The 27638-nt window shown below is 38.0% G+C and overlaps 1 protein-coding gene and 1 non-coding gene across 2 annotated transcripts in view; both read right to left on the bottom strand.

The window, feature by feature from the left end:
- UNC13C (unc-13 homolog C) overlaps positions 1-27638 on the bottom strand; it is a 639986-nt gene that overhangs the window by 596257 nt on the left and 16091 nt on the right. The window contains exons 4-6 of the mRNA XM_074366154.1: positions 25059-25127; positions 18639-18884; positions 16835-16942 (exon numbers count right to left, since the gene is read on the bottom strand). The gene's annotated coding sequence lies outside the window, so the exon portion shown is untranslated. The remainder of the gene's footprint in view (positions 1-16834; positions 16943-18638; positions 18885-25058; positions 25128-27638) is intronic.
- TRNAT-GGU (transfer RNA threonine (anticodon GGU)) lies at positions 16327-16399 on the bottom strand. The gene has a single exon. It is a non-coding gene; the product is annotated as a tRNA-Thr (tRNA).

Below are 27638 nucleotides of genomic sequence, written 5' to 3'. Positions count from 1 at the left end.
TGGAAAAATGTTCAAGATACATCATTAAGGTAGAAAATGAAGATTATAAAACAGACTATATACAGTAACTCAATTTTGTTAAAGTATATATTGCATATGATTCAACAAATGGTGTGCACACACACACATTTTATAAGAATGTACACCAAAATGTCAATAGTGTTATGAGTAACCGAATTATAGATGAGTTTAATTTTCTTTCCATTTTCTATTTTTCCATATTTCTGTAATTATCATACACTACTTTAAAATTCTCGCAAGTATAACTTACGGTAAATATATAGGTACAATAAAATACACTAAGCCAAAATATTAATAGTGATTTTTCTCTGTATAGTAAATTAATGATTTTACTTATTTACTAATAATCTTTTTGTATTTAAAAAGTTGAGGCAACAAAAGACGTTTGTAAGACTGAAACAAATTACATTTCCCCCTCAATACGCTTTGATAATACCCTGGTTGTAAATAGAAGTACCCTCTGCTCTCTCCCACTCTGTCCTGCGTAACTCTGTTACCCACACTGATGTTCTTAGCAACTGCTTACAACATATGTTCACAGTTACATTAATTCTGAAGTTCCAGTTATTTTTCTAACATATATAAATATATCAATAATATGGACCCTAAAATAAACAAACAGTTTGCCTCCATAACATCATTAACATCCCAGAGTCCCAGAGGAAGAACTAGGTTTATTTTTACAGCCAATTTTCGCCTTTTGGCTGCCCTGGGTCCTGGCTTCATTCCCAGATTAGGTCTTGTCTCTTGCTAGGAGTCAACCAACTACTGAAAATTCAGAGATTTGGAAGCCAAAAGACTGAAAAAGAAGAGCTTGAAGAGTGAGCCAGCCTGTCAGGTAGCCCACAGCCTGTCTCTGGTGCAGGAAGGTAGAACAGAAGCTCCTGCCAACCATCAGAGGGAGTCCAGGGTGGACCACAAACATCTGGGACAAGCTGCAGGAAGGCCAGGGGTGGAAATGTTCCAAACATGAATCCTGACTGTAACCTAACTCTTCTCATTTGATTATGTTCCACGAGGGTCTTACCTTTTATCTCCTCCACCCATAGTGCTTTCTCCTTTTTCACGTGCTTCAATAATAACTCCCGCTATTAGCAGATAATAAAGCTCCTTTCTGCCTTGTTAACTGCCCCAGTAGAACATGAGTTGGCCTGGCTGCCTTGAAAGTCTGTAACCAGGTTAGAGGGTAAGCCTGAGAGGTTTATAGGTTCCTAACAAGATAACAGGATGGCGCTCAACCCTCCTACAAACTCTGTGGAAATCAGACCTCGTAGGAAGCCCAAGAGCTTTACTAAAATAGGAGGGTGGCCTCGGGGTCAGATTGCTTGTGTTCACAGGTGCAGAATATTAAGCAATAAAGAACAAAAGGAGTGTTGAGCAAACAATATATAGATGTGGAGTACTTAACAACAGATGATAGAGAAATAGCGTGTCCCGGGAATCAGAGACAGCGGTCTCAGGAACAGCCTTCCCACAATCCCCTCTACACGCAGGTGGGAGAAAAACCTCTCCCAGTGGAGTCACTGGGTTAACACAAGCCTTTTGTTTCAGGAAGGGTTTTTCCTTCCAGAAGAGTCCTTCTTTCTGCTGTTTTACTTTACTCTAAATTTAGCCTAGGCAAACATTTAATGTTAATACCAGCCCCCTTCATTTTGGGGAGTGTTCTATATGTCTACATATTTAAAACTAATAAATCCACAAGGACTTCTTGTAGTAGTAAAACTGTTTAGTGTGCTGATTATGGTAGAAAAATACATGAACCTGCACAGGTGATAAAATTATAAGACTTAATATACACAGATATACCAATGATTACAAGCAAAACTGGGGAAATCAGAATGTGATCTGTGGATTGTTTATATGTCAACAGCTTGCCTGTGATACTATGCTATAGTTTTGCAAAATATTACCATTGGGAGAAAATAAGAGATCCCTCTATGTTGTTTCTTACAACTACATGTAAATCTGCAATTACCTCACATTACAAATATTTTTTAAAATAATAGTAAGTCAAGCTAACAGTCTGCTATATAAATAAATATAATATAAAATATATTCCTCCCTCCCAACCTTGAAAAACAGAGGTCATAATCACCTGGAATTTCAAGTTCTCTCATTCCTAGGAGTTTTGCACAGTAGTGTGGCTACCCAAGGTCCCCGTCCGAGGTGCACCCCTCTTCTCCTCTTACCTCAGGCTCCACCCATCTGTGCACAAGATCCTGAGCCGCCCATCTGTGGCCTGCCTTCTAGCAGAACATGCAAGCTCTGTTCCTACCCAGCCATCCCTCAAGCAGCCCCTCCTCAGCCCCCTCAGGCAGGCTCTGAAAGCAGGCTCAGAGTCATATAAATGTGAAATTCTGGGGTTCTGGATGTTGGGAGTTAGTCTGCGGGGCGGGGTCTGGCCCTGCTAACTCTTCACACGTGCCAAGCCAAGCAGCGCAGTCAGAACAGAGCACGGGGTCGGGGCAGGAACATGGGGCGCCACGCCCAGGACACAGGCCTCTCTTGTCAAAGTCTAAGGGAGTCAATCATTATTACTGTTTTATAAAGAAGAAAATTGAGATATCAGAAATTATGCCTCCTGCAACTGATAACTGGTAGTAGCAGGTTTCAAGCTAGATCTGCCAGAGTCCAGAGGCCTACTGGAAATCTGCATAAAATGCCCATTTTACTGTCTTTAGGGAGTCCACAAAGGGCCTTCCTAACCCCTCACAGCTGTTGTAGTTATGAGCCAGATAAGTTGCCTTTCTCAGGACTCCTATTCATTTAACAGGACAGATAATTATTGAGATTGAATTCAACTGGCATTCATTAAGAGCCTATCCCACTGTCCTTCAGACACTGCTCATTATTTGCAAGGCCAGCTCGTTAATCTTGATTAATTTAGGTGCTAAGGCTGCAACATTAAAAAAAAGATGCTAAACTTAAATGTTATGCAGTCACCGATATAAAGAGTAATACTTTAGCAGGCACTCCTAAGACACTTCTAAGCATTTTTTCACTATATTCATCTCTAGTTCTTAAAAAAATAGACTGATTAATAGGATGCTACACAAAATGAGCCCTCCCTTCCCCAGGCAGGAAGATGGAAAAGAGACAAAGAGGAAGGAGGCCAGTGGAAAGAAAGAGAAGTAAAGGAGAATAAGAGAAAGCTTAGAGTTCGAAATGCTTTCTAACTTGTCCACTGGGGCCATTCCAGGACCTCTCACTTCTAAACTTTAAAAAATGTCAGAGATACCTTTGCTCCCTCGGTCAGAATGTCCTTCAGGTGTCCCCAGTATCTCCTCCTGATGCAGTGGTTTACACATTGGGGAAGTGACTTCACCCTACATCAAACTGAGTGAGCTGAGCAGTCCATCCTGCCAGATGAGGAAAGACAAATTCTTTTTCAAGCTCAGAGACAAAAATAAGTAAGAATCCCAGAAACAAGAAAGGAGGGAGACACCCTGACACAGAGCACCACATGTGACTGAGCAAGCAGATCCCATCCTCTGCCTGTCTCCTGTTTGTAGAAAAACTTTAGCCTCCTAGGCTTTCCCTGAGTTCTAAAGAATAAATTTGATCAGACAAGTGAGAAATGTAGAAACAAAGGAAAACAGTTAAGCAGGACAAAATAATAGTTTGGCCACTAAACAAAGTCAAAGACTTAGTTACTCCTCAGGTGCTGTAGATATTATCCTGAGTCATATCCTTTGAGATGTTTGGCAGATACTGAAATGCCCACCAGGTGAAAGAAGTTAACTGTATGCTGACCAAAAGCACGTAGACCCAGACCAGTTGGAACCAGAAGGTAGATGGTATTGACTCCGGATGACCTCACTACTAACCAATCAGAAGAGTGTCCATGAGCTGATCACACACCCTGCAAGTCAGTCCCTCACCCTCCTTTAAAAACTTTTCCCTGAACCACTAGGGAGTTTGAATCTTTTGAGCATTAGCCACCTGTCTCCTTGTTCGGTGCCTGCAATAAACGCTGTACTTTGCCTCACCACAACCTCGTGTCAGTAGACTGGCTTTACTGCACACAAGCGAGTGGACCCAAGTTGGTTCAGTAACACATGGTCATTTATCAGTATCTCTTCTACTGGTCATTTGTGGAGATGAGGCTGTAAGGAGAAAACATGTGGACTTTAGGGCACGGATTTGCAGAGCTTTTTCCAGCAGCCCAGAGGTGTTTCTTTTCAGCATTCCATTTAGTGAAGGCTTTGGAGTTAGAAATCTCCAGGTAAGAAAAGTGTTACTTTAGTGCAGTAGAATCATACGCATTTAGGAAATTATTCTCAGAATAACGTATTTAGTTGGCAGAATCCAGGAACGTTAAACTATTTAAAAGATGTGAAGAGAGGTCACCTGCAATGCTTTTCCGAGTATAAAATATGTTGGAAGTGAATGAAATCAATGACAGGAGCTGGATCACGAAAGAGTAAGTAAGTGCAGAGAGCAGTGGTACAACGCCAAGCGAGAGATCAGAGCAAAGGTCAGGAAGCAGGAATCCGGCGTCGCGTCACAGTGATGCAGAGATGAGTCTTCTAGACCGGACAGATGACTGCTGTAGTGCGCTGTCACAATGCCTCCTGTCTCCACACTGGCCTGCTATCTCCTCCTCTCAACACAGCTGCCAACCCAGCAAGTGAAAGTCAGTCATCATGCTCCACAGCCTTGCATGATCTGGCCCCTGGCTCTTTCTCCTCAATTATGTTTTCCACCATTCCTTCCCCTACTTTACTCCACTCTGGTCTGCTTGCTACTCCACAAATATTTCAAGCATGCTCCCACTTCAACAACTTCTACCTGGTGCCTGGAATGCTCTTTTTCTACGTAGTCACATACCTCTCTCCCTCAGTTATTCAAGTCCCTATTCAAATGCCCCCGTCATCCAAGAAAACTTCCTTAACCACCCTATCCTGAATGGAACATACATTCATCTAAATTGCTCTCTCTCCTCCTACCCTTATTATTTCTCCACAGTAAGGGCTACTAACTGGTATCATGTTATTCTGTCTGTTTACTGTTGGAGAGCCATACGGGCTTTAAAATCCATGAAAGCAGGGACTTTGTTTTGGCTGCCTCTGTGCTCCTATGCCTACAATATACCCAACAGCATGTGGTAGTTGAAGCCCTTCATATGTTGAAATCCTAACCTCAATTTAATTGTATCTGGAGATAGTCTTTAGGAGGTAATTAAGGTTAAATGAGGTCATAAGGGTGGAGCCCTAATATGACAGGAATGTGGTTTCATAAGAAAAGAAAGATCTCTGTCTTCCCCTTCCCTCTCCCTCTCTCCCTCCCTCCCTTTGCCCCTTCTCCCATGTGTGACTGAGCAAGAGACTTCTCCAGACAGACCCCTTCCTCTGTCTGCCTCCTCGGCTTCCCCCACCCCTTACTTCCTCTCTCCCTCTCCCCTCTCTTCCTCCCCTCCCTTCTTGCTACTCTGTGAGGACACAGCAAGGTAGGTGGCCATCTGCCAGCCCAGAGGAGAGCTCTCACCAGAAAATGAATTGGCCAGTACCTTGATCCTGGATTTTCCAGCCTCCGAAACTGTAATAAATAAATGGTTTTACTTACGCCACCTGGCCTGTGGTATTTTGTTACTGAAACAACTAAGATAGTAGCCTTCTGATATTATCATTCCACAAAATGTTAGAACTTCTTTCCTGCTCCAGGAGTCTTTTGGGAATACTATCCCGAGTGAAACAAGATAGCAACTGGTGGGGTGGTAAATGGAGCCATTTCCTTTAGAGACACTGACTGTAAGTCACAATCTATCACTGAGGCAGCCAGCATAAGGCCCCATTATAAGTACCCTCTGAAGACGCATTATGGGGTGGGATGTCTAATTTCCCTTGGGACAAGCATCCAATTTTTAGAGTTATATTCTCACAGATGGGAGGGCTGCCCTCTGCTGTTTATACCAGTGTCCTAAGACACTCCAGGAAAAGCATTTCAAATGGTTTCCATGATCATATATCACAGTATTTTTAAGCCAATGTGTTAATCTGCATTTTTTCCTACAAAGATTATGTAACAATTTTGTAGTCATAAAATATTAAAAATTAATTTTAAAAAGTAGGATACACATATACACATACATATATTATAACAAATGTTAAAAATACATGAGAAAAAAGCGTAACAGCAAATCATCAACAGTGGTCACCTTGGATGATGTTAGCTAATTCTTACTGAATACTTCCTGGAGCCAGGTGGCTTAGCTGGATGACTTCAGTTCATCTCACAGCAACTCTGTGGTATAGCGGCTATTAGCATCATCTCCACTTTACAACTTAAGAAACTGAAGCACAGACAAGTCAAGTCACATTTCCAAGGTCATACAGCTGTTTGACGGCACAGCTGGGATCTGAACCTAGTCAACTGGACTCTAAATCTGTGCTCCAAACCATACACAGACTGCTGAACATACAGTGTGCTACTCCTTCTACTTCCTCACTTTTTATATGATAAGCATGTTGTACTTTTACAATTAAAACAAAAAATAAATTCTCCTTTTTTCTTGTTCACTGTGTAGAAAAATAAAGTAATATTAAAGGATCAATAAACTAAATTCAAGGTGCTCTACAAAGTATACCCTAAAATTACAACCTGTTTTACAGAATTCTGCCTCGCAAGAATAAAATTCCATTGCCCATTTCTTGCTGAGATTGTTTTTCGAGAACAGGCAACTGCGTATGTCCTGAAGGACTGACCCATACCTTGGAAAGGCAGCCTGCTGTGACTGCCTCTGCAATCTGAATCATGACTTTCAAAAAAATTAAGACTAGAAAAAGAAAACTACAGTGGCATGGTATGTGGGTTGAAAAAAAATTAATGTTGAAAGGGCCATTTTATCTTTGTGACATTATTATGCAATTCTATTTAAATTTTTAAAAAGTTTTCTGGGAGAAATACATCATTTAAAAAGTCTGGATTTTTTTTAAAGTCTGTATTTTTAAGTGTTGAGATTTTCTGAAAGAGATACTGAAAAATTAAACAAGAAAGGAAAACTTAAACAAGGTATCATGGTATCAATTGAAAAGAACTATAAGCCTTTTTAGAAAGAAATATGCAGAGAAAAGAGAACACTGAAATCTGTATATGTTGTAACTCTAAGAATTAGTGACTGTAAGTTCCATTTCATAGAAGACCTAGTTTGGTTATGCATCTAAGGAGAGCCATATTTTGGTTAAGTTCTGGTAATACAGCCAAAGTGATATTAAGCACTGCTACTGTCCATGAGGTTGTCTGTCTCCACTGCATGCTTGGCACAATCTTGAGGAGGAAGTCAAAGAGTTTTTTAAGTTTACATTATAACATATCAATATTATATCATAAAGAAAAATATACATGTATTAGAAATAAGATAGAAGTTTCAAAAATTCTTAAATATTTGTTCAGAGTTGGAAAAGATAACATCTCATTAACTGTTGCTCAAAGATCACTGAATATGGTAAAGCCATACTTACTATTTAACTTGGAGGAAAGCCTCCTGCGTAGTGTCACTCAGCCACTTATCCACTATTTTAGGTATTTTCATGACTCATTTATTATATTTAAGTTAAGAAAAATATGTTATAGATTCTCCTATAAATGGTACATCTTTTACCAGTACATAGTTAATAACGATACTTTCTCTTCTTTTTGCTGTTATTTTCTATGTTGACTGAATTGCACTCTTTAACAGCCACTTAAGTATGGGTATGGAACAAAATATTCCCAAATTACATGTTCTAAACTATAGAAAACCAGCTTTGGTCAATTAAAGTGGATTCCTCCCTCTTGGATGTTGATAAGGTGTGCTTGTTCCATCAAATGCATAATTATAAATTAATACTTTTAATCATGGACCATTTGTGATAATTCTTCAGGGTTCATCTCTCTCTACCACACTTATTAAGGCATATCTGAACAATCCATAAGATTGAAATGTGGCTACACAAAAAGAATCCTAAAGTGCACAGTAGGGAAAGAACTAAAGCTGAACTTTGACCCATGTCTTATTCGAGCTACAAAAATACTAATCTACAGAAACAGGATCTAATTAAGGAAGAAAGTCCTATGCATCACACTGAAGGATGATTTTATAAAATAATTTTGCTTGTTACATTAATATTTAACATTTATATTCAACATTTAATAATCAATTGAATATATTTAGGAGAACTTTGTAGTCTTTTTATTTTAAAATATTTACATTTTTAAACGAAAGGATTTTTTTCTCCAAAATTTAGTTGTCCATTTAAGAATATTCAGGGGCATCTGAACAAGAAGTATGAAAAGCATTTCAGTAAAGATTTTTAATTTAATTCTAAGTGCAATGGAAATGTCTTAAAATTTTATCATAAGATAATCAAAGTAGTAAGATTCACATTCTTAAATGATTATGGTGGTTGATGTATAGGGGAACAGGTTAAAGAATGAGAGCAGAGAGACTGGTCAAAAGGTAGTTTCTCCCCTTTTCTGAGAAATGATGGTAGTATAGACTGGGGTGGTGGCTTTAAGATTTGAGAGAGGAATTGGATACAAAATGTACCTTAGAAGTAGAATCAACAGAACTTCCTAATGGGTTTGATGTGAGCCATGTAAGTCAGTGGAATGACCCCTGGGGTTTTGTCTGCTTTTGTGTTTTGATTGGGCAACTGAATGTATAATGATATCATTACTGAATTAAGAAGACTGAAGAGAGGGTAGAACCAGGACACATCAAGAATTCTATTTCTACATATTAATTGTGAGTTGCTTATCAGCTATTTAGTTGAGCTTTCAAGTGAGCTGTTGGATATAAAAGTTTGGAACTGATAGGAGAGGTCAAAGCTGAAGACAGAAGTTTAGATTCATAAATATCAGATGGTATTAAATCTATGGAACTAGAAGAAACAACCTAAGGAGTAGTAGTGAACAAAGAGAGAACTTTTAACTCCATCGAGATGCTCCCCTTCACGTGGGAGTCAAGTGGAGAAGGAAGAGCCTGTGAGGACACTGCCAACTGAAATAAAACGCACAACCCAAAAGCAGAGAGTTATGTTTTACTTGGCAGACTACCTGAGGACTAGAGCCCAGGACACAGCCTCTCAGATCTAAGAGACTGTTCCAAAGTGGCAAGGTAGAAGCCAGGATACATAGGAGTTTTTGCAACAAGGACCAGGTAGTTGGAACATCAAAAGATTACTGTCAATTAAAAAAAAAAACAGATATCTAAAATTAAAGAATTTAGCACTTTTCTATGTATGGGAAGGTGCAAAGGTCTGGCCTCACTGAACTCATTCCTTTGATATGCACGTAGCTATCTAGGGCCAGTGTCCTGTTCTTCCACATCCTGAGTTCCCTCAAGGGGCGTGGTTGGGGGAGGCTGCAGAGGCTGGGCTTCCTGTTTGTCTGCATCCTAAGTTTCCTCTGCTCACTGTCAGGGGGGTGGTGGTAGCGGCTGATGGCTGGATGGCCACAGCATTCTTTGTTTACTGTTATGGCTGACGATACTTAACACTCACAAGACCAACAAGTGGTAGCCAGTGAAGCAGGAGGAAAACAAGCATGTGCAGCATCACAGGGGGCAAGAGGAGAAAGCTTCTCCAGACACACTCACTAAAGTGATTATCTGAACCATAACTTCTATTGGCCCAAACCTGAAATGTGCTAGATGTAGCAAAAAAGTTTTAAATAAAACCTTAACAGATTAATTTTGTAAATGGAGAAGAAAAAAAAAAAAACAAATAATTTGGATAATGATTAAAGGGACATTTTCTTCCTTTATGGACCTGGTATTTATTAAGCAGAGGTTGACCTGGGACTTGTAAACCTGAGACCAAGAAGGAGGAAGTTGAGAAAGCTGTCCCCAGACCTCTCAGCACTCCGGGATCTTGAAGAACTAACACAAAGGAACCATCTTCACTTGCAGAGCACTCGTCACTCTCAGGTCATGGCTTGGCCAACAAGTGCAAAGTGAAACATTCAGAAACATGAGAAAAAGGCAAACTGAAGAGAAAAAAAGGCAGGGGTTGTGAGACGGGAGTAGAGAGGAGTGCTCCCTGTCCTTCCCACCCCACCCCACTCAATTACCAGAGACATCTGCATGAAGTAACCAGACAGCAGACACCGTAAGGACAAACACAAATTATAAATAAGAGGCTTCCTTCTCTCTGTTGAAAGTAAAGGAAGAGATTTCCCTTTTTTCCTCCTTTTCCTTTGAGCACTTACTTTAGAAAACTTACCATTGTAAGTACTCTCTATTCTCTTTGAAATGCACATAAATCCCTTTGAAGAACAGATTAGCATTTTGTCAGCTTTACAATCTAGGAATGTCCTTCTCAAGGACCTGGAGCCACCTTTTTGAAATGTTAACATCAAGGTGAGAAAGCACCCCTACCTCCCAGTTTCTGTGAGAGAGTTGGGACCTAACATCCCTGTGCACTTGGCTTCAAGTTGCAAAACTACCTCCTGTCATAATGATATGACAAGTTCGGTTTTCCCAGGGATAAAACCAATTCGATACCACAGATAGCCACTCCAATTACCAAGTACGGTTAGAATGAACTACGTGTAATAAACAATGTTGTCAAGCTCTCTTACTTGAGGACTAATTATTGTTTATCTCAAAAACATGTATGTACTAGACTGTATCAACTTTGGTATATAAAAAGAGGAGATTTCTTTTGTCTTAGCAATCTCTCAGTGGACTTTGAGGACCAAAGAGAACTTTTCTTTATACGGGTTATATCTATCAATATTTACCATACTAGAAAATAAATTGAGAATTTAAAAATATTTGTTATTTACTTTAAAATAATGATAATAAATCAATACATTTTAACATTAAAAATAGTTTTTGACAATCACCTATATTTTCAAAAAGTAGTGGGAAAAATTGTGACATTGTTTTACAATTTTGAAAACTCCTTAATGTCAAGCTTAGTAGAAGACAACTACATTCTCATATCTGCTTCTGAATCGAATCTGTTTTAACAGATTGTTTTGGTTGAAGTATGTAAAAGAAAAAATTAGCCTCACACAGAAATATAGTTGGAAAAGGCAGTAGTATCTTAATAGCCTTTCTGATAATTATGGATATCCTTCTTTGACAGTATACCAGAATGCAACAGATGGCAGGGGTTTTTTTTTTGGCTAGTTCCTATATGAAATATGAAGCCATATCACTGAACTTTTCATACTCCACTTTGTTAAAATCCATTGGTCCCTCTTATACTTTGAACAGGTCCTTTACTCTTGCAGGACTTTGTAATATCATACATTGGTCATTTGTAAAATACTGGTTCATGAAGCTATGCAGATGTTCCAAAACTGACACATTTTATCATACAATGAAAAAAAATTGTACTTGTTATTATAGCCAAGGGCCTCATCAGAAAATTATCTAGGTTTTGGGAAACTGTCAAGTTCATGTGATATATGCCACAAGGTACTAGTGAAGTTTGATAAACTAAAGAACTATACAAATGCAATGCATTATTTTATCTTGCTGAGGTGTATTAATACTAGTATCTTAGGTGTACCCATGTTATAATAATCTGAACAAGTATAAAGATCCTAATAATGTATAATCCAATCTACAAATAATGTGATGTCTGTGTTTTGCTTCAAAATAATTCAGAGGACGTGACGTGATGGTCAGTATATATAAAACAAGATTAGACAGGAGTTGAAAATTAATATTGTTGGGTGATGGGTACATGTAGGTTAATTCTATCGTTCCCTTTACCTGTATTATTTACTTTACTTGTATACATGTTAATTTATTGTAATAAATGTTAATATATAATTTGAACCTTTCAATAGAGTTATGGTTTTCCTTTTTGGGTCCTAATATGATTGATTAAGAACCAAATTTTTCTTAAATTTAATTTTATAGGTTAGACAACTGAAAACTAAAAAGAGACCTATTTTATAGTTACTATGAATTGTACAGAAATTGCAAGAAAGTATGAAGCCTATACGAAGACCTCAGCAAGGGATCCCCTGAAACAAGTGACAACAGCCATTTACTGCAAGTAAGGGACAGTTACACAGACTCAGGGTTAGGTTTGGATGGAAAAATAAAAAACTACTGGAGAGTCTGCGTCTCCATATTTCTGGCAGAGCTGAAGAAGCTGAGTAAGGAGAGAGATCACATTCACATAGCTTTTAGTACAGTATATTGTTATAATTATTCTATTTTAGTAATGGTTATTGTAGTTAATCTCTTACTGCGCCTAATTTATAAATTAAACTTTATCATAGGTGTTTGTAAGTATAGGAAACAATGTAGTATATATAGAATTTGGCACTATCAGCAGTTTCAGGCATCCACTTGGGGTCTTGGGGCGCACTCCCCGTGCATAAGGGGGGAATGCTGTATGGAATTTCAAGTGTTTGAGACCAAGTTTGAAAAGAAGACAACTGACATCTCACACTCAAAATAGCAAAGCTTGTTTTTGTTTTTGTTTTTGTCTTATTGGAAGGTTATTATCCACGCTTTCTAACTTTAATATAGAATTGATATAGTCAAAAGTATCAATAAAATGACGTGGGACAGAGAAAGGTTACTGATGCTCTTTAAAGTGTTCTCTGGAGGCACTGTAAGTTACAATTTTTCATACCTTTTAAAGTTTAATTGAAGTGTGTAAGTCAAAAGTGAATAGCTTTTGTTTATAATTTATGCACTTTGAAAAAAGTTCTTTAGTCTCCTTTAAGCTGAAATAGTTCGCCAGCATTTTTGTCTTTCATAATATTAATATTTTTAGAATCCAAATCGGTTATTTTGTAAAAATTTGGTCAAAAGACCAAAACTACGAAAAAAGAATCAAAGAGGAGTTTCATTTTCATCCTGTTCCCAGCCTTATTTAGGTAACCATTTTTAAGAATTTCTAGTTTATAATTCATGTATTTCTTTTCCTTTTTACTGACGTAAGTGTATTTTTATTTTCTCTTCTTTCTTATACAAAAGTTAGCATGCTAGATATACCCTTTTATACAAGGTAACAACATGGCTGGAAACACTTCACGTCAGTTTTGAGAGATCTTCCTCATTTAATTTTTGTCTGTAAATAACTCCATTGAGCAGTTATGCCATAGTTTATTCAATTATTCCCTATGGATGGGCATTAAGGTTGTTTCCAATTTCTGCCCTTGTAAATAATACTGGGGTGAATAACCATGTGCATATTTTGTTTCATATTAGTAAAGATGTGCCTTCAGGGTGGATTCCTAGAAGTAAGATTATGTGGGTCAAAGTATACATGAATATGTGGTTTTACTAAATATTGACAAGTTCCTTTTTATAAGGGTTACATCATTTTGCAATTACCACCAGCAGTATGAGTGTTTCTCTACACTCTTACTAACAAACTGTTTACTTTTTGATAGATGAAAATAATATTATTTTAATTTGCATTTCTCTTGTTATAAATAAGTTGAGGATATTATGTAATTTACTTCTATATATAGTCTATTTCTGGATTTGATACTCTCTCTATTAGTCTACCTACTATCAACAGGATCTTGATGTTTTAATTATAGAGGCTTTATAGTATATTTTATTATCTGGTACTGTTAGGTCCCCTCATTGTTCTTTTTTTTAAACAGGATTTTCGTAATTATAACCGTAATTTTATTTTTTCATATGAACCTTTGAATTAGTTTGCTTTGCTCTAGAAAAACGTGGGGAGTATTTCAGTTGGGATAGCATTAAATGGATGTGTTGATGTCTACATGTCGTTGACACATCCTGTCCAAAAGGAAGAAATGTCTTTTAATTTGCTCAAGTCCATTGCTGTGTCTTTCAAGACTACTATAATGTTTTCCTCATATGCTTTTTGCACATTTTTGTTAGGTTTACTCCTAAGGATACTGTCTTTTTTATTGTTACTCAAAAAAACTTTGTTTTTCATTCAATCTGTCAGGAATAACCCTACTTTGAACAACAGAAAACATCTACTACATTTCTCTAGGTGGTAAAATAATTTTACTTCAGTAAAATAATTTTAATATTTCCTCAGGCAGATGGATACTTAGAGCTGAGTGGACACAAAATTCACACAATGTACTTGAGAAGGCAAAATAGAGTGTCTAGCTACCTTGAAAGTGAGTTCACTTTTTCCTAAGGGCCTTTTTAGATAATTTCTGTGTTAAACTGACACCTAGTGGCTCACTCTGGTATAGTAATTGGAAGAGAGACGTAATCAATTCAGAGAATTAGGGACCACATAGTTACTTTGCACGTTTGAATGTTAGATAATTTTATATATAATTAACTGTAACATAACCTATGACCAAAAAAAAACCCCAATTAATAGATATTGAGTAAAAATAATTGCTCTAAAAGTACAAGTTTTCCCCCTCAAATAAAAATTTAGAAATTTTTACCATTTCAGATGTTTTACTAAATCACTCTAAGTCAAATTGATTTAACTTTAGTTCCCTGCCCACCGTATGTAGCTGTAAAACATTTTGGAAATTAAAAAGTGAATTTAAATGGGTTTTGGAGGCAAACTTAAAATTTTGTTCCTGCTCCTTCACTGTGTTCTAAGCAAATTAATTACACTTTCTGAATCTCTGGAAGACCAGTGTTGGGATGGACACACAGGACATTTTTTTTCTGTTCCATATAAAATCTTTAGAGAGCAGAGTGAAGAGAATTCATAGGAAGAAAGATCCAAGTGAGATCAAGAATTCAGGAGAATGGAGCCAGAAGTGCTGAAAAGAGGAGAGCACCCCAGACTCTTTCCCGATCGAGAATCCTCAGACAGAGGGCATTCCTTACTATGCCCGGGATGGGGTTTTATATCAATCTAAATCAGATCTCAAAAAAGTCAAGAGAATTTAACCAACATCTAATTTAATCACATATCACAAGTACCTGATATAGTCAATGCTACAGAAATTTTGGCTCTCTTCCTTACTTCCTTTTTCTTAATGAATGAACTATAATAAACAAATACATTACTTGTTATCTTTGGTTATCATTTGCCTTGGAAAGCCAGAAAATTCATGTAAAACAACTGAAGTATGAAAGTACAAATTTTGGAAGATGGTGGAAAACCACTGATGAGGAAGCCAATCCCGGTTTCTCATTCTAGAGCATACACACAAATACACACACAGCAATTAAAGCTTACACTAGATGAATCCTTAAAAGGAGAGGAAATTGAAGCATAATGAAGGGCTGCTAATTTTGGACAATGGGAAGTATTGTCAATAAGAACAGAGACTAATGAATGCAAAACACCTACTGTTTTATTTGTGAGATGGCCCAATATTCTGATTTAATTGTGAAACTGTCTATAATTGTTTAAGAAAAATTATTCTGACATATGTTAGCATGATAAGACTTTATTCAGGACTATTGCAATAGCTGTTAAGATTATCACAATAGGGGAGAGAAGTTGGGCTCAACTCCAAATACATCAAAGACAAATGGAAGTTCATAGCCAAGAAGCAGAGTGAGAAGACCAGTGGATGGAAAATTAGCCAAGAGACATCAAGTGTAGTGGAACTCTTGCAAAACTAACTTAACAAGATTCTTGCTGAAGGAAGGTCAGGGTGATCAGATATCAAGGGTGGGTGGGGGATTCTCGCTAAACTGAGTTCGCAGGATTCTTGCTACAGCTGGACTCAACAGGCCACAGACAAGGCCCAAGGACAAGACCTGGATGACTCTTCTAGTGACTAACATTTGATCAAAGAGAGAGTCTCTGTCCTCAATCAAAGACTGTCACCATGGATGTCTAAACGGATGTTGCTCTAGAATTAAGAGGATCTTACACGATCCAGAATATGACCATGTATCCTAGGCTTATTTGTGAAAGACCATATTTTACTTTCAAAAGTATTTTTTTTTAAAAAAGGCATATCCTAAGAAGAGAGAATAAGTCTCAATGTAATAATGGAAAGGGGCCTCAGGCAGGAATACGGACAAGCATGAAGTCCTGAGTTCTATCCCCAATCCTGCCTGCGTCAGCCCCTACCTTAAGACATAAAATACCAAGTTTATATAATCCACTATCAAAACTAACTTACTTATGAAAGAAAGACAAGCTCTTTTGTTTTCTATGGATCCTAAGACATCAGGGTGACATCTGGGGGACAGACAGTCCTAACAGGTCTAGTAAGGCAGTATAAATTTTTACCTAACCCCCACTTTAAAAGCTGTGAAAAAGTTGATAATTTTAAAGGGAAGTTGTGCCTCAACTGGGAAGAAAACACAATGCTTAACCCCAAAGACAAAATACTCAGGGTGGCTTCATAATTGAATGATTGGCTCCAGAGATACCACAAATACCACCAATGCCCATTTCTTTTCTTTCTTTCTTTTTTTTTAAATGAAGATACTGGGGATTGAACCCAGGACCTCATGCACACCAAGCATGTGCTCTACCACTTGAGCTATACCCTCTCCCCTCAGGATAGTTTTTAAAAGAGGGTATAATCATGGCTTTCATACAGATATAAAATGATCCTGTACCTAGGATTTTATCTAATTCATTAATTTAAAGAATTATTTTTATGAAATATAGTTGGTGTACAATACTATACATAAGTTTCCAGTATACAACATAGTGATTCAGTTTTTAAAGGTTATACTCCACTTAGTCATTATGAAAAATTGCCTATATTCACTGTGCTGTACAGTAGCTTATTTGCTTTATACACAGTAGTTTATGCCTCTTAATCTTCTACCCCTTTCTTGCCCCCCCATCACTGGTAACTACTAGTTTGTTCTCTATATTTGTCTTTTTCTTTTTTTCAAATTTTACTAGTTTGTTTTGTTTTTAGATTCCACATATAAGTGATATCATATAGTATTTTCTTTATGACTTATTTCACTTACCTTAATATCTTCTGAGTCCATCCACGTTGTTGCAAATGGCAAAATTTCATTCTTTTTTATGGCTGAATCATATTCTAGTTAATGAGAGAACCAGTATGTTTCTATAACCTGTTCAAAAAAGAATTCAAATAATACACATATACAGTCAGGTAAGGAATGCTGAAACAGAATGGGTCAATAATCAATTACATTTCACCAGACACAACTAATTTTCATTTCTATAGATAAAATCATTTGTATTATCATTAATTTTCTACAACTAAAATTGCCAACAATATTGCAAGGCAGAGATCACTTGAAAAGGTGTGCATTTCAAAGTTTTTCATTAATTTTTTGGACACTCTTCAATCAATCAATAGTTACTTATTAAACACCTACTATACACAATGCTAGACTAACTGAAGGGAAAAGAAAAGAACTCTATCTACACATAAGGAACTTAAATTACATTTGATAAAATGAGGGTAATGCCTAAGAGATTTTTTGTAATTTTAACAGATCCTTTGTAATTCCTTTCTTCCTTACTTCCTTCCATAAACAGTTATGGAGCACCTACTTGATACATAGTAAACATTCTCTAGGCACTTGGTAGTCAATGTGAAAGAGAGACAAGCTCCTTTTCTCCTGTGGTGTTTTCCTGTTTTCCTTCTAGTGGGGGAATGTAGACAATTAACAGGTAATTTTTAAAAATCCAGATTAATATTTCTTTTAATACTCTGACATTACAGTTCCTCAAATTTTTCTAAACTAATAACCTTTTCTTGTATGTCACAGGTCTCCACCTACAGTATAACATGCAGGTTCTGGTGTTTGATTGACTGTATTCAAACTTCGGCTCCACCTTTGGCAGGCCAGATTAATTTAATGTCCTTTTTTTTTTTTCTTTACATCTCATGTTTATTCTCTTGCAACTCATTGTAGTTACCACATTCCCAATTATGGTTTTCTCATTTCTATAGCTTTCTGCTTCTTTTCTATTAAGAGTAGAACTTCAATATTTCTTTTAGCATAGGTTGGCAGGCCAGATTAACTTAAGCAAGTTACTTAACTGTGCCTCAGCTTTCTTTTCTGTTAAATGGGTTTAGTAGTATCTACCTCACAGGACTGTGGTGAAGACTAAAGGGATATTACAACATGTCTTATGACAAGAGTGCCTGACGCACAGTCAGTGCTCCATATATGCTAGCTATTGTTGCTGATTGTATTGGTAACAATACTGCTATTGTCAGTATTATTATAAACTTGAATTTCATCGCCTCTTGGAAATGCTTGAGTCTTGCAATTTCTTTCTTTTGATTCAATCTCAGAGAACATGTGAACAAGTATTGTTCATTCATTACACAATGCATATTAAATACGTGTCATATGCACAGCCATTATACTAAGCACTGTAGATCTAAATATAAGGAAGATATTTAAATGCACTAAAATAAATCCATAATCAGTCTGTAAAACTGCCAACATTTAAACATGACTAGAAAATAAGGTGTAAGATGGAAAGACTAAATGAAAGGTCAATGCAGAATGACTGAACTCAAACCATGAAAACATCTTCCAAATCAATATAGGAGACGGGAAACTTTTCCAAAGAAAATCAGGAGTCACTTAAATTTTTAAGCAGAAGAGTGACATAATCTAATTTGTGCTACTCATTGGAACTTGGAGAAAGAGAGAAGCTAGGACCTAGGTTAGGAGGTTGGCACAGTGGTCCAGGTGAGAAATGACGTCGACAGTGGCATGAGGAGAGGAAGGGGACAGATTTGAGAGACATCTAGAAAGATGGGTATCTCCAAACCTCACAAACCTCTGAGGGCAGACTGAGTCACACCACGGCATATTCTAATCTTGCTGGCTCCCAGACTCAGCTGCTCAGTAGGACTTCCCTTTCTCTGTAGAGTCCCTCCAAAATTACTGCTGCACATGCGTCCCTGTGTCTTCAGGTCCCAGTCTGGGCCACAGCCTCAGTCCTGTGCCTGCACCCCAGCTGGAGGGGAGGTTGAGAAACCAGCATTTCCACCACTACAGTGAAGGAGGTTCAGAAGTTTGGCAGCTAAAAGGAATAAAAAATGTTTACAACAGTGAAAATTCTTCTTTATGTTTTTCATATATCCTACATGTTTATATATAGTATTACAAAATAAAAAGATTTTTAATAAACTTTTTACACTGGAGTTTCTTTTTCAGGTATTTTAACAACTGTCTGGTAGCACTTCCCCCTCTAGTGGACACAAAGAGGAAGTACACAGATAGATGAGGATTTTTTTTTTTTTTTTTTTTGGTCTTCTGACCTTTCTGGAGTACAGTGTTAAATGTTAAACCACTCAACTTCATAGATGGGTAAAGTAGGACTGAGAGGTAAGAAACGGGATATGCCAAAGTCTTGTGTAAAATTAACCAGGGTATCTTGACAGTCTTCTCTTTCAGTTACTCTCATAGACTATAAAGGGCAGCATTATGGCATGATTTGAGGGACATTCAGAATTCCTGTATCAACCCCTTGTTTTTTTAATACAAGAAGAAGAATGGGCTAATTTGTAAGCTGGGTTCAGAAATCAGCCTATTTTCTAGTTGTCTGAACTTTGGCAACTGACTGAACTCTTTACTTCAGTTTTGGGAATAATAATAGCAGATTCCATAGGGATTGTTTGCAAGGAAGAAATGAGTTATTATTTGCAAAGAACAGAGAAAAGTTCTTGGTATCTTATAAGCACTAAATGAGTGTTTATGGAATAACATTAAGCAAGAAACAGGGTAGAGTTCTTTAAATTGGGTCAAACTTTGCTGACCTTCCAAAAGAGCTGATTAACTGATTCTTCGCTGATAATGGTGAAATAGCTTAAATAGACCAAACAGCCGCTGATTAAAGTTTCAAGATTTGAACACAATTATATAAGAAGAAAACACATTTGGAGATACTGGAGAACAACCAAAGCAGGTAGAAACTAGAAGGACATCTACTCTAGAAAAACAGGAATTGCGCCCGCTGCATTGAGGAATTTGTAGCTTCTTGCCTGAGGACAATCCTCAATCTGCACAGCAGCTCAGGGCAGCAGAATGCCAAAGCCTTACTGCTCTGACGCACCAGAGGCCAGAGCTCAGGATCTGGAGAGCAAAGAGAAAACTACAGAAAAGAGCTTGGAAGGGAAGAGCCATGTAGGGTACGAGTCCTAAAATAATGCAACCAATATTGCCCTGAAATCCGCCTGATCACTAAACTAATACTCATAGGGAGACCACAGAGGAACTAGTTAGGAGAAAAAAAAAAAGCTGGAAACTACAAATCTGAAGGAAATGTCAGCCACTGACTGCAGAGGGACAGAGTATGGAGTTTGAGTTCAGCCAAGTTAACTGTTGATTGGAAAAAAAAAGTCACGCCTCCCTGAGTCTACCATGTGTCTACTACGTTATCATTCATAATGTCAGGTACCCAATAAAAATTCAATAGACATGCAAAGAAACAGAACTATGTGACCTATACTCAAAAACAAACAGAGTCAAAATAAATCCAAATTGACATGACTCAAGATGGTACAATTAGCAGAGAAGTTTTTTTAAGTAACACATGTAAATAAAAGGAAATACTAAACAAAAATTGTTCCTCTTGGCTGTAACCGTTTCTCAGACTTCTCTTGTGTTTTGATAATCTTTGAAAATTCTGAGGAGTCCCAGTCAGGTATATTACAGGATGCCCTTATTTTAGAAGTTGTCTGATGTTTTTATCATAATTAGAAAGGAGTTATGGGTTTTGAGAAGAAAAATAACAGAGGTAAAGTGTCCTATTCATTCCATAATTTCAAGGGCACACACTGTTAACATGATTTATGACTACTGATGCTGACCCTAACCACCTGGCTGAAGTAATGTTTGTGAAGTTATTCCTTTTTCCTCCTTTCCAAACTGTGCTCTTTCGGAATTATGCTCTACCTCCTGGAGTCAGGGGTATTGACATAAATCAGTCCAAATTCTTCTGGTTGGGAGATGTGTCTCTCTTCCTTCATTTACATATTAAATCATTTATTTACATCAGTATCAAATACTCATGAATTTTTATTTTATATTATGGATTACAACCCAATTCTACTTGCTTTATTTGTTACTGAAACTATTCTAGGTTTGGCCATTGAGAGTTCTTTCAGTTGGCTATATCAGTTTTCCAGGGCTACTGTAACAAGTTACCACTAAGTTTAAAACAACAGACATTTATTTCCTCACCATTCTGGAGGTCTGACGTCCAAAATCAGTCTCACTGAGCTAAAGTGTTTGCCAGCCTGTGCTCCCTCTGGTGGTGGAGAACCCATTCCGTGCCTCTTCCCACTCTGGCGGATGCCAGCAATCCAGGGCTTATGGCTGCTGCCTTCCCCCCTCCATGGTCACATTGCCTCCCCTTCTCTGTGTCAGTGTCAAAGCTCCTTCTACCTCCCTCTTATAAGGATACATGTGATAGCATTAGGGTCCAACTGGGTTATCCAGAATCATCTTCCATATTTAATAACTCTGCAAAGACCCCTTTTCCTTATAGGGTAACATTTCCAGGTTCCAGGGTTTAGAAACTGATACCATTGGGGGTTGTTATTCAACGTAACACAGTTCCCGTGGCCCTTTGACACACTCTCACCAATATGGGTTGTGGTTTTTTTTGTTTGTTTGCTTATTTGTTATAGCATTTCCTTACTTCCTGGCACTACAAGGTGCTCCAGCATACAGTCCTAGAATCAGGCATTTCTCCAAGGACCTCTGGTTCCTTTTTTGGAGAATGATACTAGAAACTATGATCTACAAGCTAGGTATGTTCATTGCCACTGGGGTGTTGTTTCTTTTATGCCCTCTAAGCTAACAAAGAAATGTATGTGTGTGCACTAGCCCACATATATGCACACATCTGTAAATATTTCTAGTATCTAACCATCTGTATCCATATTGAGTTAAACATGAGTCCTTACTGATACAATCTGCTACCACATGGACCATTCTAGCCACCTCCTCCCCTTGCTTACCTATAATATATTCCCACAAAAACAGTGAGAAACCTGGCTCCCACCATCCACCATCTACTTGTTAAACTATTTAATTCCAATATTTATGTATACCAGTATGAGCATTGTCAAAGTATATACCCCCATGGGAAACAGATGTATCAGTTAGAATACAGTGCTTACGTGTAGTTCCTTTTGCCTTCAGTCTTACAGACACCATTTCCAAAGCTACTGAGGTTAGCACCTCTCCCTGGACCCCTCCGTGAGGTTGATTCATACACTTAAAATCTGGTTAGATTCTTTTGTCACAGTCTATGTATCTTCCCGTGACTCCAAAACACCCTAAAAGATTTTGTACAATTTGCATACATTAAGGTTCACTCCTTTTGTTGTAAAGTTCTGGGAGTTGTAACAAATACATAATGCCACCTGTCTACCATTACAGTAACACACAGAATGGTTTCACCATCCTAAACATCCCCTGTACTTCACCTAGTTTGGGTGATTATTTTTATAGACTTTGGTTTCTTCTGGTGTCCTTGCTTTTTCCTGTTATCTCTTGTTCTTAAGTGTCTTCAAGTGCAATTTCTTAAATTAAGTCTGTGTCTTGCAGCTCTCAACTGTAGCCCCTGTTATTGTACTGAAGCCCTGTTGATGTAATTGTAAGGCGTGCTATAATCTTATATAATTATCTCAGGTTTTTAGTGGGCTTACAATCCTGGGCTGTGAACTTCATGAAAATTTCTTAGCCTTTTTTTTTCCCCCTCCCTTAAGGTGAGAAGCAAAAACTACAGGGGATACAGCTGGCTTATCACCCTGCCCCTGGGCCAGATAAGGCTCTGGTGAAGTATTTCCCCTGCTTAAATTAAGGAGGGTGGGCCATTGTCATGGAGTCCACTCTGGGAGGATTTCAAATGGTTACTTTTCCCATGTGCATCATTCAAAATGATTTCTTTTCCCTCTCTCTGACCAAAATGGGATTTTTCTCAGACCTATGCCTTGAAAACCTAGTAGGTTTCTGAAGGGAAAACTCTCAAAAGCATGCGGATCCCTCAGCCTGGGAGTCCAGATTCCAGCAGTTTCTCACTCTCAAGCTAGTCCACCCTCAGCCTCCAGGAATTCATCAAAATTGCCATTTAAGTGTTTTTATCTGTTTATGGCTCCAGAGGTTTCTGCTCCACGTAAGCCAACCACAGAGGAGAGTCTCTGTGTTCACCTGTCTCTCCAGATTTTGGAGTGGCAGCTGCCCTCTGTCTGACCTGGGTCTTTGATGGGTCTTTTTCGCAGTTTTTTCTTGTTATACGAATTAGAGTGATGATTTCCTAACTTGTAACATGTCGACCTGACACCCAAAGTCTTTTACATATCTTTTACTCTAAAAGTTTTCTCTACTGTTTTTCTTCCCTCACAATTTATTTGTTGAAGAGAGCAGACCCCCACATTTTAAACTTTGCTGATTGCCTCCCAGTGGGGACTTTTCACACATTCTTCTGGTGCCTGTATTTTCTGGAAAGCTAAAGTCTTGACCAGGTTCAGCCCAGGTTTATATCATGACTATTTTATAGGAGTGTTGTATAATTCCATTAGGAGAAACACAAGGTCGGGTTCTTTCCCTTTTTTGTGACATTAAGGCTGGGCGGTAGGTTTGCTGCTTCAGCCTGATCCACCACTATGAAGCTCCCCATCAGCAAGTCACCTAATGGTTTTAAGAGCCATTAATGATCATGGCTTATATCCATTATTTCATTAGGAGTTCAACGGTGATGTTCTACCATTGCTTCCATATGTATTCACTGAAATTCTTTTTAAAGGTCTTTCCCAAATTAACTATTTGGCACCCTTAAATATTATTTGTACAAGAAATATAATATAAATGCTTGACTGTTTTACTTTATTTTCCAGTTTTCAGCATACTGTTTCATAGCACCGTCCAAAGATGACTAGTGAGAGTTTTTGTGTGTATCATTAAGAACTAATGGATTTTAACATATTTGATGTATCTCAATCCATTATCATTATTATTCTTTTTGTTGCTAATATGATCCCATCTTTGGCAAGTGCAACTCCTTCAGATTTGCTCTGGTATCCATTTGACATGAACCCAGTTGTCTCTAATAGCTTCCTTGTCCTTCTGTATGACAAAGGTATTCCAGACACATTTTATGCATTTCCTGGTCCAGAACTGGTATCAGCCACTTCTCCAAGTAGCCCTACACACTCTAAGCCGTGCACTCTTAATACAAACCATGCACATAAGACAGCATGAAATATCAGTGATGATGGGCTGCCATCTGCTAATATTTGATGCCAACTGTTTGCTGCCTGCCCTTAACTGTATATAGGATGTTTATCAGGAAAACAAGTGTCATGACTGCAGGTATTTCTGTAAAACAAAGTCAATGTCTCAGTCATAAATCTACTTGCTTCAAGTAACGTCTCCTACAACACAACTCCAGTGCACTGAAATATATTTATCTATTTCTGAAAACTAAAACGGAAAACTTTTCCCTTTCTAGTTATCATTCGTTTGGATATCATTTTTCATACTTCTGCAATATCACCTCTCCAGCCTTATTTCAACCTTCATCTTCCAACTGTACTGTACCCATTCGCTCCCCAACCCATTTGGTTCTTAGTCCCATTTCAATTCCATCTAAGTACCCAACACCCAGCCTAGACACCCTAGTCAATCAATGTGTGGAATTCTCAACTTTGGACAACCTTTTCCATTTAGTAATCTTCTTATCCCACTCATATTCTGTTATTGTCCCATAAAGGAGGATACGTGGCCTGCTCTAAGTGTGTACACAGCAATAATTTGTCCTCCTCACTACCCGACAATTCTTTTCCACCTCTTCAGTAGTGCTTTTTTAAAAAAGTTTACTTATTTTATTATTTGGGGGGGGTAGGGAGGTAATTGGGTTTGTTTATTTATTTATTTATTTATTTATTTATTTATTGTTTTATTGTTTTATTGTTTTATTGTTTTAGAGGAGGTACTGGGAATTGAATCACTTGAGCTACACCCTCCCCGTCAGCCATGCTTTTTAAACATTATTCTGCATAGGAATCCCCTGTGGTTTTGTTAAGATGCCATTCTCATTCAGTAGGTCTGAGGTAGAGACCAAGTTCTGCACTTCTAACCAGCTCTCAGCGCACAGATGCTACCGGTTCTAGATCACACCATGAGGAGCAAGGCTCTCCTGTGCTGCTGTTACACAATCCTGTGAGCAGGTATTTCAAATACATACCTTTCTTCTTAGTCTCATCCTCTGTTCGTCTCTACTCTTTGGCTTGATGATCTCCCGTCTTACTTTCATCTAAAACAAAAGATTGACAACGTCAGGTGGGAGCTTGAATTTTTGACAATGAAAAATCTGTTACATCACGTGGTAGTTCTAGAACACGTTACAGATTACTTGCCATTCCTCTCTTCACAGAGGGAAGTCTAATTCCCCTCTCCCTGACACAAATCAGCCTTACAGACTTGCTTCTGAAGACTTGGAGAGGAAGTGATGCTGAGTGACTTCCAAGGCTAGCTCGCAAAGGGAATACAGCTTCCGCTTGCCTCTCTTTGGACCATGTGCCTTTGGAACTACCCTGATGCTGCCTTGTTAGAGAGACCACACAGAGATGCCTGAGGAGCCCCAGCTGTCCCAGCAGCTCCGGTAGCAGATATGTGAATGAGCTAGTCTTCTGGTGATTCAAGCCCCAGCCACTGATGACAACCGCATGAGACACCAGGAGCCAGAACCTCCCTGCCGAACTACAGGCAGCTCACAGGACCATGAGATAATAACAAATGACTGTTAATCTTCTGTCACTGGCTTGTTGTGCAGTAAGAGATAACCAGAAACATATCACATTTCCCCTTTGCCTTGACTGCCAAAAACATCAGAGCCCAATTTGACACCTGACCACTCCAAGGATATTAGCTCTCATGGTTATCATGTTTGCTTCTTCCTCCTCTCTAAGTCCTGGTTTTTTTCTGTTTGCTAACTTTATTATTCCTCTGTCCTTTTTTTTTAGCTGCCTCAAATTATTTTACAAAATAGAGCAGGTATAAGTAAGCAATGATCTTCTGTTTCTTCCCCATTTACCTTTACATTCTAATGTCTCAGTTTATTTTCTTTCATTCTTCCGTATTATCTCAGAAAAAAAAGTCCTTTCTTTTCCCTTCTCGAGTATCTAATCTTTCGCTACCTGTCTCCATGTCATGTGATTTTAAATAAGTACAAAGCTCCTCTATCTGGAGAAAACATTTACTCTTTCACTACTGCCATGTTTATTACTAGTTTTTCTTACTCAAGCTTCCGAGGAATGTTTCACTGCTATTTTACTGAGGCTCAAACTGAGTTTTCACTTGTATATCAGCATGTGAAATACAACAGCTTCTCCGGAGTACATGTGTGAGTATGGCTGGTGCTTTAATTTAACACAGAAAAATGTCAATAAAGCGTTACTATTGTTACACATAAAAAACATTCCTCAGTCAGCACTCAAAAACACCTCTTTAATTACTGCATGCATCTCCAGGGGACACTTTCTGCCCATCTATCCTTTAGCAATCTATGAAAGCACTTTTTCCAAAACATTGTTAATTACATCCCCAACATGCACTCAGATAGCACTATGTATCTTTCACCATTTGGTCCAGTAGATTATCTTTTCAAAATAAAAGCCTGGTAGTAACAGGAAAAGTGACATTTTTCATTAATATTTAATTATGTTGTGTGTGTGGTGATGCTATAAATCCCCCCTCTTTGATGCTATCCTCCTGTACTCTGAACTAAAGTCACCTCATTCTTTACTATGACAACATCTGTCCCCAGCATTGATAAGCACTAATTAGAAGAATTGGTTGGGGACAGGGACTGGTCACTAAGTACAGAAGGGAGGATAGGATCAGTGCTAAATGCAGTCCAGGATCAGAAACATGCTTACAATATCGCTGGGAGTGGATGTGATGAATTTCAATAAGACTGTCAGACCACACTCTCTGCATCTAATGAATGCTGTCCTATGAATTTCCAAGTTTTAGAAGCTGATTAATTATTCAAGATTCTACTTTTGGAATTAACAATTCTCTCCTTAAAACCATTCAATGGTTACTTATTTCCCTCAAGATATAATCCACACTCCTTGGCCTGGCTTGTAAGATCTGCCTTGGTACCACTTCCATTTCCATTTCTGAACTGACAAAAAAAAAGCATATCTATGTTTCTGACAACTGAATTATTACTTTTACACAGCTGTGCCACATTTCCTCGAGTGACCCAAGATCTGCAGATGCTGTTCTCTTTGACTAAATCTCCTGTTCTTATTGCAGACCCCTTCTTACTACCATTTGTCTGATTATCACCTGCTACCCCTCAGATCTCACCTGGGGTATCAGCCCTCCAGGAGGCCTATCTGACTGCCCACCTCGGGATTAAGCGCCCTTTCTTGACATTCATATAGCATCTCATCATATCTCTACAACCATCAATGGGGCTTACCTTCTCATGTGACTGAGGTGGAGTGGGGATCATATTTTTTTCTGTTAACATTATACCTCCTGCACCCATAGAACCTAATATAACACCTGGCACATGAGACACTTGCAATAAATGTTATGTGTTGGATGAGAACTGTGCATCCATCCCTTTAGATGCTTAAAAACAGCGCATTTTATACATTTGAAGGTAGGTTTGGTTTTCTAAAATAGTCAAAAGTTATTTGGATTAGGTAGGAAAATAAAGATCAAGTTTAATAAAAGATTTTGAGGAGATAAGCAACAGAACTACTACCTCTCCTGCCCCCCAAAAATAGTTACAACCGCAGAATGAGGC

This window comes from Camelus bactrianus, chromosome 6 (assembly GCF_048773025.1).
Source record: "Camelus bactrianus isolate YW-2024 breed Bactrian camel chromosome 6, ASM4877302v1, whole genome shotgun sequence".
Classification (NCBI taxonomy): domain Eukaryota; kingdom Metazoa; phylum Chordata; class Mammalia; order Artiodactyla; family Camelidae; genus Camelus; species Camelus bactrianus.
Note: the sequence above shows the minus strand (reverse complement) of the source record. Positions and strands in the feature narration are given on the sequence as shown.